Source organism: Lycium ferocissimum, chromosome 5, assembly GCF_029784015.1.
Source record: "Lycium ferocissimum isolate CSIRO_LF1 chromosome 5, AGI_CSIRO_Lferr_CH_V1, whole genome shotgun sequence".
Lineage (NCBI taxonomy): Eukaryota > Viridiplantae > Streptophyta > Magnoliopsida > Solanales > Solanaceae > Lycium > Lycium ferocissimum.
The window spans coordinates 21,928,459-21,947,595 of NC_081346.1; positions in this window are offsets into that span (position 1 = coordinate 21,928,459).

The window sequence follows — 19,137 nt, forward strand, 5'->3', positions numbered from 1 at the left end:
AAAACCCTTCTCCCAACATATTTCACTCAAACCCAAGAGATAACAAAGATCAAGAGGCAAGAATCAAGATATCCATGTGATAGAAGTCTTGCTAGGGTTAGTAGACTACAAGAAATTCTTGGGTATTGAAGCTAGGGTTTTCACATAAGTTGATAGCTGCTCCAAAGCTCATTCTTATGAGATAAAAGGTTAGTTTTCATGCTTATTTCATGTTATCAAGAATGCTTGGTTGTTGAACGACTTGAATAGAAGAAGAAAGTAGAAAATGAGTTCAAAATGTAGCTTTTATGATGTTTTTGAGTAGTAAGCTAACTTAAGTTATGATTCTTAGTATAATGTGGATATAATCTTATTATGGAAGGTAATAATGATGATGAGGAAGTGTTGTATGAAAATGTGCTAAAGTTGGTATGAAGTTGCTAGTATGAGTTGAATATGAGAATGAATATTGAAGACTTAATGGAATGTGATTACTTGATTATGATATTGTCGATGTTATTATGGATGTTTGGGAGTTGTTTTGTAATATAGTGGAAGTCGATGAAATAGGGGAAATGCTGCCCAATTTTCGTTAGATCATGAATTATTCTAGTTTGGGTTTAAGAGTATCATTAAGGCTTAACCATGGTATGAATCCTTCTACATGTAGATTTCTCAAGCTTCGATGGTGAACGTTAAGTAGTTAAGAAGACGACGATTTATGTAAGGCTAACCCTTCTTTCATTAAGGCATGTGATATTTGGCACAAATATCATGTTTCGTGTCATTTTACATCCTATTCTTATGACTTTTATCGCTTAATCCATGATGCAATCGTCGTATTTGAACTTACATCGTTATATTTCATGTGTATAGGTACGATGAAGACAAACGATGGAAAATCGGGCTAAAAGTGATTGATTTTGGAGCATATGATGATTACATGAGGTGACAAGTCGAAAACCACAAGTGATGAACTAAAAGAAAAAAAAATTGAACTGAAGGTCCTGCTTTTCACCCGCATCGCGTGAAGAAAGTGGACAAAACCAGCTCTTGCCCAAAATTTACCATCAGGCTATTCATCCGCGATGCGGAAGAAAAGCGAGAGGTGCATAGTTATCCTTCTCGCGATGCGTGCAGAAAGCACGACGACGCTGCAGTTTCCGGTTCGACTGGGATTAGGTTTACTTATTTTTTGATTTTACCCTAGACTATATATAGATGTTTTATTAGCTGGAAACCGTGTCTTTGGGATATTTGGAAGACTTGTAAGCCATCGTTCTAATTTTCTCTCTAGGTTTATTTTATTTTTCATCCTTTTCAACCCTAGATTACTCATGAATTCTTCTTGTTCATTGAGAATCATGAGTAGCTAAACTTCTTAATTCTAGGGTTGTGGCGAAAGACATGATAGATGATTTGGTGACTATTTCTATCAATTAAATTTTCATATTTTGGGTTGCTTATTTATTCTTGATCTTAATTGTTTGATTATCTGGCCAATAGTTAGACACTATCTGTGGTGCGTGAATTGGACTTGAGAAAGTGAGTTCACGTATGTAATAAGAATAAATAGAGTTTGTTCGATTTAATCGTTTCGCTACTGAGGATAGAGATATACCCTTTAGCCCTACTTAGTTGAACACGGAGAATTAAATGCGTTCTTGTTACCTCTGATGACCATAGAGATATAGGCGTTAAAGTAAAGGCTTGTGAGTAGTTCAAGAGAGTATCATAAAGTTATAATAAACCCGTCAACTAGTAACTCAGGAAATAAAATAGGTGGAATTATCCGAAGATCAACTAGATTGTCAAAAGCTATGACCCTAGATCTTTCTCTCATCTGATAAATCTTACAGTCTTTGTCAAAGTACTCTCAGTCACAAAAACACCCATCATAAATTGTTTACTTTTCAGTTTTAGTTTAGTTACAACAAACACCTTGATTTTCACTTTCTTGAATAGTTTTATTCGGATTTGAATTAGTTTAACAGTAGAATCTAAGTCTCTGTGGGATTGATATTTGGACTTAACAGTCTATATTACTTGTACGACCATGTATGCTTGCGTGTGCATTTGGGAGCAATATGTTTTTGGCGCTGTTGCCGGGGACTTAGAAAAATTTATTGTTTTTCTAATTTGAGTTTGTTTTTTCTTTTTTTCTGTTCAAGTCTTTACCTTTTTTTTCGTTATTCTACTTGTGTCACTTCAGGTTTCTCTGGTTTATGCCAACCACTAGAAGTTCAGGAAAACCGTTAGTTGATATTGATCCCAAAATCGAAAGAACTTTTCACAGACAGAGAAAAATGGCAGACGAAGTGACGAGACTTGCTCTTGAACAAGCGAAAAGGGATAGAAATAGAACGGGGATGAACGGGGTGCAAGAACATTTGCGAGGGAGCACAAGAATAATGGATTCTTTTGTCCGGTTATGCTAGGCCTAGTCTAGCGACTATTGCTAAGGCTATTGTTAGGCACGACATTCTTTAAATTTCGAGGAAAGAAGAAGGAACGGTCTGCCGGTGCGCATACGTGCCGATATAGGTAAGTCTAGTGAAGACCCGCATAAGCACTTGATGCAGTTCATGGAGTTGAGCGAGAATTTACAATATAGAGATGTTCCCAATGATTATGTGAAGCTCTCCTTATTTCCGTTCTCACTGATTGGCGAAGTAAGGGAATAGTTGACAAATTTACCTGCAGGTTCTATCACTTCTTGGGAGATATTATCAAATAAGTTTATCGACGGTTTTCTCACCCAAGAAAATAAAGGAGAGGCTGCGAGGAAGAATTGCAAACTTCACTCGGAGAGATCTAATCTCTACCACACGCTTGGGAAAGGTATAAGGGCTATTTGCGAGATTGCCCCCATCACATGCAGCCAAAGGAGATCATTGAAAATTATTTTGTAGAAGGTCTTAACCATGAATCAAGGGCCTTGTTGAATGCTTCAGCTCAAGGGAAGATTTTAAACAAAACATATGAAGAGATGGAAACTCTCCTACAGATGATGTCGGAGGGTCACCATGAGTATCATGAGACCAGCCGGGGGTTACCACAGAAAGTTGTTGGGGTTCTTCAAGTTGATGATGTTGCAGCTATTCGAGCTGATATAAGTACTCTTACTAATGTTATGATAAGGGCGTTTCCTCAAGCTCAGCAGATTCAACCAGTCCAACATATTCAGCAGGCAACATGTGTAAGTTGTGGTGCCTCATGATTATAACAATTGTCCATTGAATCCAGAGTCTGTTTATTTTGTGGGGCAGCAGAACCGCAGTATTGGAAATCGGGGAAACTATTATGGAAATAATTACAACACTCTATTCGGGAAACATGATTTCTACAAGCCAAACAATTATCAGCAACCTCAAGCTCAGCCAGCTAGCAATTTAGAAGAGATGATGAAGCAGCTCATAGCTCAAAATCAAGTGACACGGCGGCAAAGAAATCGAAAATTTAGAGTGAGATGCGAAATTCTATTCACGAGCTTGAGCGTCGGATGACGGTATGGATCTTATGCACTTTCGTACACGGTGCTCTTCTTAGTGATACGAGAAGAATCCAAAAGAGTGCAAGGCAAATACCTTGAGGAATGATAGAGAGCTTGAAGAAGTGCCTGCGAAAAGAAGAACATAGCGAGAGAGCAAGATTATCCTAGCTAAGCAAGAACCAAAGCATACAATTCAGAAATATGTAGAGGAAGTGGTTCGACCACCCCCTCTCTTTCCACAACGAATCAGAAACAGAAAGCAGATTTGGCTTACAAGAAATTTCTTGAACTCTTGAAATAGGTACACATCAACATACCTTTCGTGGAGTTTTTGCAAGAAGTTCCAAAATATGCTAAGTATATCAAAGATATAGTTGCGAACAAACGGCGTTGGACAGAGTTTGAGACTGTTGCACTTACTGAGGAGTACAGTTCTAGAGTGAGGAGTAAAATTCCTCCAAAGTTGAAAGATCCGGGCAGCTTCACGATTTCGATTACTATTGGCAACATTGAAGTTGGGCTAGCATTATATGATTTGGGTGCTAGTATTAATCTGATGCCCACTTCTGTGTTCCGAACATTGGGCTTAGGTGAGCCTAGGCCAGACACTATTACGTTGCAGCTGGCTGACCGATCTCTTGCTTATCCTGATGGTATCATTGAGAATGTTCTTGTAAAGGTAGGCTCATTTATTATGTCTGTTGATTTTATGATACTTGATTATGAGGCAGATAAGAGTGTTCCTCTCATCATCGGGAGAGGATTCTTGGCCACTGTTGATGCTGTGATCTGAGTGAAAGATGGGAAGATGTCCATGACAGTTCATGGACAATAGGCAACTTTTGATGTATTTAAAGCTACCAAGCTTCCAGCCCATTATGAGGAGTTGAAGATGATTTCCGTGATGGAGACCGAGCTCACTAATGTAGAGTTAGATCACTTTCTAGCTTCACGAGACCCTTTGGAGACAGCTTTAGGTATGGGGAAGACTTGATGATTGCTGCAGAAGTCGATGAGTGTCTTAGCATCCTTAACACTTCATGTGCTTATTTACGAGCAAACATACCATTTGAGGAGTTAGACAAACCAGAGTCATGGAAGAAGCCGAAACTATCTATTGAAGAGGCTTCAGTTCTTAAGTCGAAGCCATTACCTCCTCACCTTCGCTACGCTTTTTTGGGTAGTGGAGACACATTGCCCGTAATCCTCTCTGCTTATTTGACTGATGTGCAGGTTGAGCGTATGTTATGAGTGCTAAGAGATCGAGTTCGAGCCCTTGGGTGGTCGATAGCTGATATTCGAGGTATTAGTAGCTCATTTTGCATGTACAAAATATTATTGGAGGAAGACGGCAAACCTAATGTTCAGTGCCAGAGAAGACTGAACCTGATCATGAAGGAGGTGGTGAAGAAAGAGGTAATCAAGTGGCTTGACACCGCATTATTTATCCCATCTCTCCGCAAGCAAAATGGGTAAGTCTGTACAATGTGTCCCGAAGAAAGGGGGCATGACTGTGGTAGGAAACGAGAAGAATGAATTGGTGCCTCAACGAATCATATCGGTTGGAGGATATGTATTGACTATCGCAAGTTGAACAACGCCACCAGAAAAGATCACTTTCCATTGCCCTTCATGGATCAAATGCTTGACAGATTGACTGGGCACGATTATTATTGCTTTCTGGATGGCTATTCGGGTTACAACCAGATCATGATTGCACCTGAGGATCAATAGAAGACCACATTCACATGTCCATATAGCACGTTTGCATTCCGGAGGATGCCTTTCGGTTTGTGCAATGCTCCAGCCACTTTCTAGCGATGCATGATGGCTATTTTCACCGATATGGTGAAAAATTATATGGAGGTATTTATGGATAACTTCTCTGTTTTTGGGGATTCTTTTGATGACTGCTTGAACCATCTTGATGCCGTGTTAGCTCGTTGTGAAGAAACGAACTTGGTGCTTAACTGGGAAAAATGCCATTTCATGGTTCGAGAGGGAATCATTCTTAGGCACAAGATATCGAGCAAGGGAATAGAGGTTGACAAGGCAAAGATTGAAGCAATTGAAAAATTGCTACTACCCGTTTCAGTTTGGGGAGTGCGCAATTTTCTTGGGCATGCAGGCTTCTATAGATGGTTCATCAAAGACTTCTCTAAAGTAGACAATCCAATGTGCAAGATTTTAGAGAAAGATGTGAAGTTTATGTTTAATGAAGCCCTTCTGACGACTTTTGATGAGTTGAAACAGAGGTTAGTGTCTGCTCCTATTATCATCGGATCCGATTGGTCTCTGCCGTTTATTTTGATGTGTGATGCAAGTGGTTTTGCTGTGGGAGTTGTCCTTGGTCAGAAAAAGGACAAGATTTTTCATCCCATTTACTATGCCAGCAAGACACTTGATGTAGCCCAGATGAACACTGTCACAGAGAAGGAGTTATTGGCGGTTGTCTACGCCTTTGACAAATTCCGATCATATCTTGTGGGCAGGAAAGTGATTATATATACTGATCACACTGCAGTTCGTTATTTGTTTGAGAAGAAGGATGCAAAGCCGAGGCTTATTCGTTGGGTGTTGCGACTGTAAGAATTTGACATCGAGATTCTTGATCGAAAGGGGCACAGAAAATCAGGTAGCAGATCACTTATCGAGATTGGAAGATCCGAAACATGTGAATGAAACAAAGGGCGATTAAGGAGACTTTTCCTGATGAACAACTCTTTGCTCTTCAATCAGCTGAGGTGCCATGGTATGCAAACATGGTGAACTTTATAGTAAGTGAGATTTACCCCCTTGGTGCTAATCACGAGAAGAAGAAGCAGATTTTGCATGACAGTCGTTTCTATGTACGGGATGAGCCTATCTCTACCGGGTTGGCACAGATCAGTTGATCAGAAGGTGTGTTCCAGAGGAAGAGGTCTCTGCGATTCTCGAGAAGTGTCACTCATCACCCTATGGGAGACATCATGCTGGTGACATAACAGCTGCAAAGGTACTTCAGTCCGAGTTCTACTGGCCAACTTTGTTCAAAGATGCTCATGAATTTGTGCGAGCACTTGTGATAGCCCGGAAGAGAACCGGAAATATCTCCAAGCGTCATGAAATGCCTTTGAAGGGCATCTTAGAAATTGAGTTGTTTGATGTGTGGGGTATTGACTTCATGGGTCCCTTCATACCATCCAAAGGGAATAAGTACATATTGGTTGCTGTAGACTATGTCTTGAAGTGGGTGGAAGCCATTGCACTTCACACCAATGATGCTAGTGTAGTGGCACGATTTCTAAAAAAGAACATTTTTACAAGGTTTGGGACCCCTCAGGCCATCATCAGTAATCAAAGTACGCACTTTTGCAATCGGCTCTTTGATAAATTGTTGTTCAAGTATGGAGTGAAACACAAGATAGCGACTGCTTATCATCCTCAGATCAGTGGTCAAGTGGAGGTATCGAACAGAGAAATCAAGAGGATTTTAGAGAAGACTGTGAGCGTGAGTAGGAAAGATTGGTCACTAAAGCTCGATGATGCTCTGTGGGCATATAGAACAGCTTACAAAACTCTGATTGGCACATCTCCCTATAAGCTTGTATTTGGTAAAGCATGTCATCTACCGGTTGAGCTCGAGCATAGAGCATATTAGGCGATCAAGAAGCTGAATCTAGACATGGTTCAAGCTAGAGAAAAGAGACTGTTGCAGCTGCACGAGTTGGAGGAATTTCGCTATCATGCTTATAAAAACGTGAAAATGTACAAGGAGCGAACTAAGAGAATTCATGACAAATGCATCCAATCTCGTGACTTTGAGCCTAGGCAGTTAGTCTTGCTGCATAACTCTAGGCTGAAGATTTTTGGTGGAAAGTTGAAGAGTAAGTGGTCTGGGCCATTCGAGGTAGTTCGTGTGACCACACATGGAGCTGTTGAGCTAAAAAAACCCAACTCGGATGAGACATTCTTGGTGAATGGGCAGAGAGTGAAGCATTACTTCGGGGAGGCAACTGACCGCGCGAGGTCCTCCATTGATCTAGAGGAGGCTTGAGAAAAGCCTGCGTCGTGCTGCGCTGTTAAATCAAGCGCTTCTCGGGAGGCAACCCGTGTTGTAGAAAAAAAAATAGAAAAAGTTGAAAAAAAATTCAAAAAGATTTTATTTTCCTTATTTTTCTTTGATAACTTCTTAAGTCCCTCATTAGTAGGCATTCATCATCCACCCCCTTTGGTTTTCTTATGGCCTAGGTTCTTTCCCGAGGGGGAGCCTTTGAACCGGGCGTAGGTAGATTTTTCTTTTATAGTCATAGAAAGGGCTTTTCCGGATGATGAGTGGATGACAACCTGCTTGAGGGAAAATTATTCCTTAGGATAGGCGTATTCAAATGCTAGGTGCACGGGTTAGGTGAAGTATTTGCATATGAGTGATCTTGAAATTTTTTGTGAAAGCATGCCTTGAAATTGTATCACTTTTCTTGAAAGCACTTGCAAAATAGTTTTTATTTGACTCATTATGACCCACTTGGCATAGTTATTTTTTATTGTTGTTTGATTCGAGGGACAACCGGATCCCTTTTGAGTTGATTGTGTGCCATGTGTGTGTAAGGTTTTTCATTTGTATCCATGTTTGGTATTGACGTCTAGAACTTGCCTTGTGTGTTCGCGAAGCGAAATGAAGTTCGGTTGAGCCTAGGAAATGATAGAGGCGTTTCTTTGATTAGTCACTAAACATCCTAAAAAGTTATCCTACCAACTTGTAAATAGCACCCTAGTTAACCCTTTTGAGCCTTTAGCCTTTTCTTTGATAGCAGTTAATTAGCCTTTATCCGTTCGTTCTATAAAACTTGATTTTTGATTCAAATACTCTATGAGCACTTTAATCATTTACATATTTAATGGGAGTTGGGATGTGAATGAAAAAGGGGAAGTTGTTGTTAATTGTAATCTAGGAAGACTATGGGAGCTCCGAATGAAAAGAACTAATTCACTTGTTAGTTGGGAATTGAAAGGGAAAAAAAAAGAGAAAAGAAAGAAATCTGAAAAAGACAAAAAAAAAAAAATGTAGCAAAAAAGTTTTCCGTCTAACTTGTGTGACTTTTAAAAGAGTGGTGCTTAAACAAAGAAAAATGGGTGAATTGGGAGAAATTTAAAGGTTAGTTGGTGTTGAATATGGGCTAATAAAGAAATTGTGTAAGAATGATAGAAGTATATGTATTAAAGTGCTTAGGGAGGTTAGTTACTATTATCCAAATAATTCCTACCCGTCTCTTAGCCTACATTACAACCCTCGAAGTCTTACTTGATTCTAGGTTCGTCTTACTTGTATTAGTGGAGTGGTTACACTAAGGGCAAGCCTATGGTACGTCGTACTTTGCATGTGATATTCTTTGTGAGAGTGAGCTTAATTATTGATTTTATGTCCATTGATTTGAACATATGTGATTCTTGAGATATATGGACTACTTTCTTTTGGTGAGGGCACATGATTGGCAATAGAGTGGTGAAGTGTTGATTTCTTGATCATAAGGTTGCTTACATGCTTTAAAGTAGTGTCGTTGGGTCAAATGGTTTTAAAAGTGAAGTGTTTTCAAGGAAGGTGGTCATCGGTGCTAAAAATGAGGGTTTTAAATCTTTGGCATGACTTTCGTAACTTGGCTCATTGTTTTGGTTTTGAAATATTTCTTTTGAGATAGCCATACTAGCCGAATCCCGTTGCAGACCTGTTTGAATGAGTTGAGCTAGAAGTGTAGTTTGGTGTTGGTTTGTGTTTGCTCGAGGGCGAGCAAAGTCTAAGTGAGGGGGGGGGGGTGGTGGTGATATTTGGCACAAATATCATATTTCGTGTCATTTTACATCCTATTCTTATGACTTTTATCGCTTAATCCATGGTGCAATCGTCGTATTTGAACTTATGTCGTTATATTTCATGTGTATAGGTATGATGAAGACAAACGATGGAAAACCGAGCTAAAAATGATTGATTTTGGAGCATATGATGATTACACAAGGTGACGAGTCGAAGACCACAAGTGATGAACTAAAAGAAAAAAATTGAACTAAAGGTCCCACTTTTCATCCGCATCGCGTGAAGAAAGCGGACAAAACTAGCTCCTGCCCAAAATTTACCATCAGGCTTTTCATCTGCTATGCGGAATAAAAGGGAAGTGCATCAGGCTATCCTTTCGCGATGAGGAAGGAAAGCACAGTGACGGGCAGTTTTCCCGGTTCGACTGGGATTAGGTTTACTTATTTTTTGTTTTTACCCTAGACTATATATAGACGTTTTGTTAGCTGGAAAAGGTGTGCAGGGATATTTGGAAGACTTGTAAGCCACCGTTCTAATTTTCTCTCTAGGTTTATTTTATTTTTCATCCTTTTCAACCCTAGATTACTCATGAATTCTTCTTGTTCATTGAAAATCATGAGTAGCTAAACTTCATAATTCTAGGGTTGTGGCAAAAGACATGATAGTTGATTTGGTGACTATTTCTATCAATTAAATTTCCATATTTTGGGTTGCTTATTTATTCTTGATCTTAATTGTTTGATTGTTTGGCCAATAGTTAGACACTATCTGCGGTGCGTGAATTGGACTTAAGAAAGGGAGTTCACGTACGTAATAAGAATAAATAGAGTTTGGTCGATTTAATCATTTCGCTACTGAGGATAGAGATATACCCTTTAGCCCTACTTAGATGAACACGGAGAATTAAATGCGTTCTTGTTACCTCTGATGACCATAGAGATATAGGCGTTATAGTAACATCTACTGGCTTGTGAGTAGTTCGAGAGAATATCATAAAGTTATAATAAACCCGTCAACTAGTAACAGAGGAAATAAAATAGGTGGAATTGTCCGAAGATCAACTGGATTGTCGAAAGCCATGACCCTAGATCTTTCTCTCATCTGATAAATCTTACAGTCTTTGTCAAAGTACTCTCAGTCACAAAAACACCCATTATAAATTGTTTACTTTTCAGTTTTAGTTCAGTTACAACAAACACCTTGATTTTCACTTTCTTGAATAGTTTTATTCGGATTTGAATTAGTTTAACAGTAGAATCTAAGTCTTTGTGGGATCGATATCTGGACTTAACAGTCTATATTACTTGTACGACCACGTATACTTGCGTGTGCTTTTGGGAGCAACAAGTTTTTGACACTAGCATGAAAGTTGATGTTTGATTATCGTTTTTATCTATTGATTTTTCATCTTTAGGTTATTTATTTATTCTTGGTCTTAATTGTTTGATTATTTAACGAAATAGTTGAGCACTATCTGTGGCGTGTGAATTGAACTAGGGATAGGGAATTTGCATGCGTAATAAGAATAAATAGAGCTTGTTCGATATAATCGTTTCGCTAATGAGGATAGGAATATACCCTTTAGCCTTGCTTAGTTGAATACGGAGAAGTAAATGCGTTTTTGTTACCTCTGACGACCATAGGAATATAGGCGTTATAGTAGCATCTACAGGCTTGTGAGCAACTCGGAAGATACTCATAAAGTTAACATCAACCCGTCAACTAGTAACCCATAGGTAGAACGATTTGAAGACTTAACTGGATTGTTAGTAGTCAAAGCCCTAGATCTATCTCTTCTTTGATAAAAAATCGCTCTTTCTTGGTTGAAGTTCATTCTTTGCTTTATTTTATTTTTAGTTAGTTTACAAATATAATTTGGATTTTATTTCTTGTTTAAATAAATAGCATTAGTTTAATTTAGTAAATAGTTAATCATAAGTCCATGTGGGTACGATATCTGGACTTTAAATCCTATATTACTTGTACGACCACATATACTTGCGTGTGCATTTGGGAGCAACAAGTTTTTGGCGCCGCTGCCGGGGACTTAGAAATTAACTGTTTTTCTAGATTAGACTTTTCTTTTTGGCTATCCAAGTTTTTTTTTTTAATTATTATTATTATTATTATTATTATCTTTTTTTTTATTTTTAATTTAATATTTTGGTTAGCTTTCTTGACATGGCATCTTGGAGGAAAAATTGGTCGAATATTGGGTGTTCCTATTTTGGTGATCGTTGTCTGATTTGTGGAGGACCCCACTTGTGGTAGCACTATCAAAATGTATCCGGGAATGGGTTGTGTGCACCTTCCCAATCTTTTGAGTGGAATATTTGTAATATATGTGGTGGTCAAGACGGTTATTGGAATGGTTGTCCTAACTCTTACTCCCCATCCCCGAGCCCCTATTATGATTCTCCTGTTGTTTGTGATGTTAACAGGAGTAATGAAGTAGAGGATGCGGAAAGTCTTGTGCGGGTTAGAGATATGATGAAACAAATAGGGGAGCAAATAATGGAGCATGATGCATTAATGAGAGAGCAAAACGCAAAAATGTGGAAAGCCGTAGAGAGGATTCGTGCCAAACTCACAGAGATGCAGGCTGAGGCTGAAACTTGTAATGATTTGCCAGTTATAGACTTAGCCAATACCCAAGGCGAACCTCAAACAGAAGAAGAGAGCGAGTTCCTGCAAGGAGATAACTTTGAAGAAGCAGAGATAGTGAGCCAATCTTGGCTAACGGAACAAGCTCAACAAATGAAATTTCATGGGTTTCTCCGTGATGGTCTTACAAACATGGCTACAGAAATGATAGAGAGAAGAACTGAGCTCAGACAAGAGATAGACCAATTTAGCTCAGATATCCATGACCTGCAGGCTCAAATAAATAAAAAGGTTGAGGCGTATGATGCCCAACCACCAATTGTCGTGGATGCTGGCCAACTTGTGGAGCAAATGGAGGAATTCCAACCATTCGATCAGATCTTTATTGATGATGTCATTGTTGAGGAGGTGTACAAAAGTGAGGATGTCAGAAATAATGCAGTTTTAGTGTTGGGGCGTGTTGGTCCTCGTTCTAAACATTTTTCTACATTATATTTGGTTGGCAACATGGAAATCGAGCCTTCCAAGCCTTTGGAGAAGTGTATAGATGAGGAACACAAGCCTTACATCCTGAAATTTTCCATGCCAAAAAGACAAAATGACATTCCTCACTTAAGGGCCAAGAAGTGCAAGATGCGATACCTATTGCTTGGTTCCTTTATTTTTACACCACCGCCCCAGAAGCGTGATAGAAAATTTGATGCAAAATTAGGGGTGAAATTTATAAGTTCGAGGTGGAGGAAAAAGTTGATTCACGTCGTGCCGCGACGTTAACTAAGGCGCTTGTTGAGAGGCAACCCAATGTGTAATAGTTTTAGATTTTTATTTTTATAGTGTCACGTTTTTTTTTTTTTTTTTTTTTGGTTTTGCAGATTAGGGGAAGTCTGAGTACCCGAAGTTGAAAGCCGAGGAGAATGTTTGAGCTTAAGTGTGGGGTCGTGCCAACCCTTAATGATGAGAGCATGTTACTAGCTAGGCCCTAGAGGGCCCCAGGGAGTATTCCTTGCTTTATCTGTTTTTAATTTTTCCATCTATATGCACTGAGAGCATTGCATGATTTTAAGTGTGGGGTGGGAAATACGTCTCTGGTAAGGTTGAGGATGATGATTTAATATGCCTTAGGATTTTTTTTTAAAGTATTAGTTTTGAGTCTTAGTGTCGAAAAAAAAATTGAAAAATTCGAAAAAGATTTTTTTTAAATTTATTTTCTTTGATTTTCTTTAGTAACTTCTTAAGTCCCTCATTAGTGGAATAGATCATCCATCCCTTGGGTTTTCTTATGGCCTCGGTTCTTTCCCGAGGGGGGCCTTTGAACCTGGTAATTTTTTTTATTTTTAGGATTAATTTTTTTTTTTAGGAGTAGTAAAGGAGAGAGAAGAATGACCTTTTTGACTTGTTTGATACTAGCATATTTGGGCCTGAGCTTGAGTAGTACTTTCCTGTGAGTGCTTGAGTAACGAAAAAATAGCAGACTTTACGCACCTACACTCATGGTTCTGACTCTGTATATAGCTTATTCTTATTTATAGTTCTTCATGATTCTATCTGTCTTGGAATAGAATTGATCCATCTTGATTGATACTTGTGCCATGTGTGGTGAGGTTTTCTTGCATATATTCCATGTTTTGCATCTTAGTCTAGAACTTGCCCTGTATGTTATTGAAGCGAAATAAAAAGTGTTGCTCTGTTTAGAAGATGATAATAGGCTTTCTTTGATATGTTTTGTGAATTTTAGCCTTTTCGGATATTATACCACTAGTTAGCCCTTTGAACCTGTAGCCTTTCATTTGTTAGCCGTATTTTTGCCTTGATCCTTTTGTTGAATCCCTAGTTTTTGCGTCCTACTTCCTTGAGCATTGTAGCTTAGACTGTGTTATAATTGTGAAATCTGAAGAAAGGGATAGTCAAGTGAAAAATGGTGACCAATGATAGCTACAAAGTGATGAAAAGGCCCTTTTAGAAAGAATGTGGAAAAAAAAAATGAAAAAAAAAATTGCTTGAAAAAAAAAAATTGAAGCGTTCTTGATATGATGAGAAATACTTGTGAAATAATTAATGAAGAGATGGCTGAAAAATAAAGTGAAGAGTTGAAAATAATGGGTGATGAAGTCTAAAAGTGCAAAGTGCTTAGGGAAGTGTAAGTCACTATTATATAGTTTACCCGTCCCTTAGCCAACATTACAACCCGTTAAAGTCCTATTTGATTCTATTCGAGCATACTTACATTAGTAGAGATATACATAATGGGAAAGCCTATGATTCTTTGTGCATACATGTGAATTTCTTTGTGAGTGTGAGTGTTGTGCTTTAATGCTAAGTCCTTAATTTACATTCGATTCTTTGATTTGAGTGTGCGGACTATTTCTTCTTGTGAGGACACTTATTTTATGATAGATAGGTGATGTTATTAGATTTCTTTGACAGAGTAGGTGAGCGAGCTTAAATTTGATGAGTTAGAGTCCGTTTTTGAGGCTAGGAGGTTTGAAGTTTGTTGTTGGTTTGTTGACTCGTATATCTTGCACGATGATCAGGAAGTGTATATTTGATGGTTTAAGTTGCTATATGGCCTAATTGTTGGTATTAACCAAAGTGGTGGTGTTCCTAGGCTTGAGTTATTTAGAGTGGTTTTAGTGCTTACTCGAGGACGAGCAAGAGTTTAAGTGTGGGGTGGTGATGTTCGGCTAAAAATGCATATATTTAGTCATTGTTTGTCTCGCATTTTAATACTTTCAATCGTCTTTTGAGTAGAATTATACTACCTTGTGCTTAATTTTATATTTTTCTAATGGGTAGGAATAAAGTTTCACAAGATGGAAAATTATGGAACAAAAATTGAAAGTTCTACGTGGAGAAAATAATTCCCAGGAGCAACATATTAAGGGAGTCAAATTGGGGAGCTTTACGTGGCATCAACAAGAGAACAAAGTGGCTCATGATGAGTTAATCATTGGACGGTTATTATGTAATGAGTAGCAGGAGTAGAGATTTTAAAAGAGAACAAACAAAGGAAGACATCAATTTCCACGAACTGAACCTGCAGGTTGGCCAGTTGCGATCTTCAAGCAACGCGCAAGTAGCGCAAGTAATTAGAATCCGCGACTTTAGTAGCAGAGAAAATAAAAAGTTGAACCAAACTAGTACAAAAAAAAATACATTTGTAGGTTTCACGCACGAATTTCGTGCGTGAATGGGGTCAACATAAAGTGACCCCTCCTTCCCCACCAGACCCGATCTGCTCCCCCCCACCGCCATTAAACCCGATTTTGTGGTCCCCAAGCCTCTCAAAACGGTATTTTCGTGTTGTTTTTCAACCCAAAAATCAATATTCTTGGTATATTGAAGTGTAGGAACAAGTTTCTAAGGTTGGATTTTGGAATAGAGCGGCGTAGAATCCATTTCAAAAACTCAAAAAAAGCTTCAATCTAGGTATTTCACTACGAATTTTCTATTACATTGTTAAATATATTATTACCCTAAGCATGGTCATTGTGTAAGTGTGGTTGATTGCTCGTTTTGCGCATTTTTTTTGTGCGTTTTTGGGCAGTCCGTATGCACTGTTGGGACTGCCCATTTTTCCATTTTTTTATTTATTTATTTGTTTATCTATTGTTAATTAGTTAATTATTTATTGCTTGTTTATGTAGTATTTGTTAATTGTTCGATTAGCGACTTAAGTATTTATTAATTGTTAGACTAGCTATTTCAATTGTTAGACTGGCTACTTATTTATTTAGTTTTTGTTAAGCCACTTATTTATTTGTTAATAATTTCTTAATTGTTTCATTAGTTAATTAATTGTTTATTTGTTAAATATACGATAATAATTTATTAATTTTTTGATTAGTTACTTAATTGTATATTTATTAAATATATGATAATAACTTGTTAATTATTTAATTAGTTAGTTAATTGTTTATTTATTAATTATTTATACTAATTGCATGCTAACTAATTGTTAATTATTTGACTTATCTTTATATTTTAGGATTGAAAACCCTTAGTTTAGGATTCATAACCCGTAGCGTAGGATTAAAAACCCTTGATATAATTTTCGATAAAAGATTACATAAATAATATTACTTGTTAATGATTGATTTAAAATACGTAAAACAGATGGGTCACCACAATCCTTAATAAAATTTTCGATAAAAGATTACATAAATAATATTACTTGTTAATGATTGATTTAAAATACGTAAAACAGATGGGTCATCACAATCCTTAATAAAATTTTCGATAAAAGATTACATAACTAATACTACTTGTTAATGATTGATTTAAAATGCGTAAAACGGATGGATCACCACCCTGCGATCGGGGCCCTTCGACCGAGATTCTTGTATCTTCGGCCCCGAGCATAGGTCGCAACATATATGGACATCCGACCTCGCACCGTGGAGTCTCGAGTCCGTGCCGGTTGGGGACTCAGCATGGGAGGTCTTAGCTGCTCGCCCCCCACATCCTCATGTCATGGATATACTACGTCGGGGCGGTATCTACCGGTACGTCGAAGTTGGTCGGGTACAGCACGATAGGTCGCTAGTGACGGCATTGATTGAGAGGTAGCGACCGGAGACGCACACATTTCATCTCCGCACCGGTGAGGCTACCATTACCCTTCAGGATGTGGAGATCATTTATGGGCTACAGGTTGATGGATGCCCATTGTATATTGAGGAGCCTCCTATGCTGCCGCCTTACCGGGATGAGTTGACTAGGCTCACCGGTTTCGCGGCTCTGGATTGTCATATTTCCGGCCAGAGTCGGCTTTTGTTGTCGGCCCTTTACGCTCACTTGCGCCTCACAGACATGCAACATCCGATTGGAGAGGACACGCCTCAGGCTGATGTTGACCGACGTGCGCGTCTATACCTACTCATCATATTCGGGGTCATCCTGTTCCCGAACACTTCGGGTTCGCATGTGAGCTTGAGGTATCTTCGGTATATCGACGATCTCGCCGAGATAGGATGTTATAGTTGGGGCAACTTCTTGTCTTTGGGCTACATGTGTCGAGGATTCGCCGATGTTCTATGGGCACGAGGGTAGAGGTCCCCGCATTTTGCTCGCTCCTTCGGGTAATATATTTAAGTGTGTGTAATTAAATACAAAATATATTTTTTTAAAACGACGATATAAAATATTTTTTAAATGACTATATCAGATATGGGTGTGGACTAGGTTGAGACCTTTTCAGCCCATACCATCTCACCCTCCCGCTGACTATCTTACTGTGCCGATGCCATACGCGCGGAGATGGTCGCAAGGCGTACGCCGACGTGTGGAGACGCACCACAGCCTTACCCGTTTAGGGATCAGCTAGACCGCATGACGGCACAGACGGTATGTTTATATTTTGGATCCACACGCTAGACCACATAGCTACTATTTTAGTCTTTTATTGTTAACTTGTTAGAACCCGTATTTTTGAACATTGGAACAATTCGGATTAATTATGATAAGTTAAGGACAAAACTAATTCGGGATACAAAGTCGGGATTCTTGACCTTTGATTTTATTTTGAGATATAAGTTGTGCATGAAATTGTTGGCATTGAACACTTAGGAAAAATTGGGACCACAATTCATAAAAATTGGAATTAGAAATGTTGTGCAAAAATGCCATTGTGTGGGCCAAAGTCAAAGAAGAGATATTTGTGGACACTTAAAAGATGAAAACCAAGTCATCTTTTCTCATTTTCCTACTTCCACACTTAGAAAAAAAATATCAAGAGTTGAAGAACTCTTCAACCTCTCTTTCTCTCTTTCTCGGCTAGAAACCAAGAAAACCAACCCCCATTTTTAGCCTTCCCAAAAATAATTCCTTGGTGTAAACCCACTATATTGAGGTCCCTAAGTAACTTGGAAGCATTGTTGGGGTGATCAAGTCCTTTATTCAAGAGATTGCAAACCCTAACCCTTTGTGGAGTTGAAGAAGAAAGGTAAGTATGATCTTGTTTATTGTGTTGTGAACATTTTATTCATGTTGTAGTATGTTAATATGGATGGAAATCATGAAATATGAAATGTTGGAAGTGAGTTGTGTATGTGGAGCTTGAGCCGTGTAAATGGGTGTTGTTGTGTTGTGATTGAATTTATGAATTAATGCCTAGTTAGTTGATTATGATCATTGTTAGGTGAAGAACGATTGAGAATTATTCATTTATGTATATGTGTAGTGTTGGTCGAAATGGGTCATATTATATGACAATGAACGAATGAATATCGCTTAATGTTTTAATCATCGTCGTTATGAATTCTAGTTTGGAAATGAGCACTTATAACTCAAGATTGGTGTTGGGAATTTGTGGGCTGATCTAAGGCTTATTGTACGCTTGATGTAATTCGTATATCTATGGAAATTTTATCGTTATATTGTGGATTGTGATACAAAACATGGCTTAAAAATGAGGAAAGCAACAAGAGGGCTGCTCTCGGCTAGGGGGCTGTTTTGTAATGAATTTCGTGGCTGTTTTGTGATGAATTTCATGGCTGTTTTGTAATGAATTTTGTGGCTGTTTTGGGGCTGCTTGTTATAAATTTCGTGGCTGTTTTGTAGTGACATTTTGGGGGCTTTGTTTGTTGTAATTTTCGTGGCTGCTCTTGTTGAGTCGAAATGCCGGGATTATAGTTATGATTATGTACAATATATGTAGTATATTTGCTGGAGTATGGGCTGTTCATGATAGCTGGTCTAACATTGAAAAAGGGGTTGGATAAACATAAGGAATTAGTGTATTAATCACTTTGTTGTTGTGGTTGTTGTACTCCATGATGTAAAAGAGAGTCACTATTGTTATTTTGCCTTTTCGAATTGATGATCGATGTTGCTAGGTTGGTTATTGTGGTTGTTGTTGCTGATTTTGAGCGAGTTAAATTCTCGGGATAGCTTTGTTTACGGGGAAATGCTTTAGGAATTTTACGTAGAATTTAAAGAATAGTTGGAATGAATGGCTTAAGTGCCCTTAGCTAATGTTTGGTATTCGTTGGCGTATTTGTAGACCTTGGGGAGCCCGAGGCGTAGATTGGGATTGACTTTAGATTGGCTATCTTGGGGTGCGTACGAGGTATGTAAAGTAACCTTCCTTTTTGGCATGTCTTAGTTAAATTAGGCTATGATTCAAGCCTCGAGGAAACTCTATTCTCGCAATCCGAGCTTGTATATGATTTGCACTTGTTTCCTTGGTATCCTTGTGCTAATATGCCATAACGTTGATCCTTATATCCTTGGAATTAATAATTTGCAAAGGCTACTTAAAAGCTGATTTTTTTTT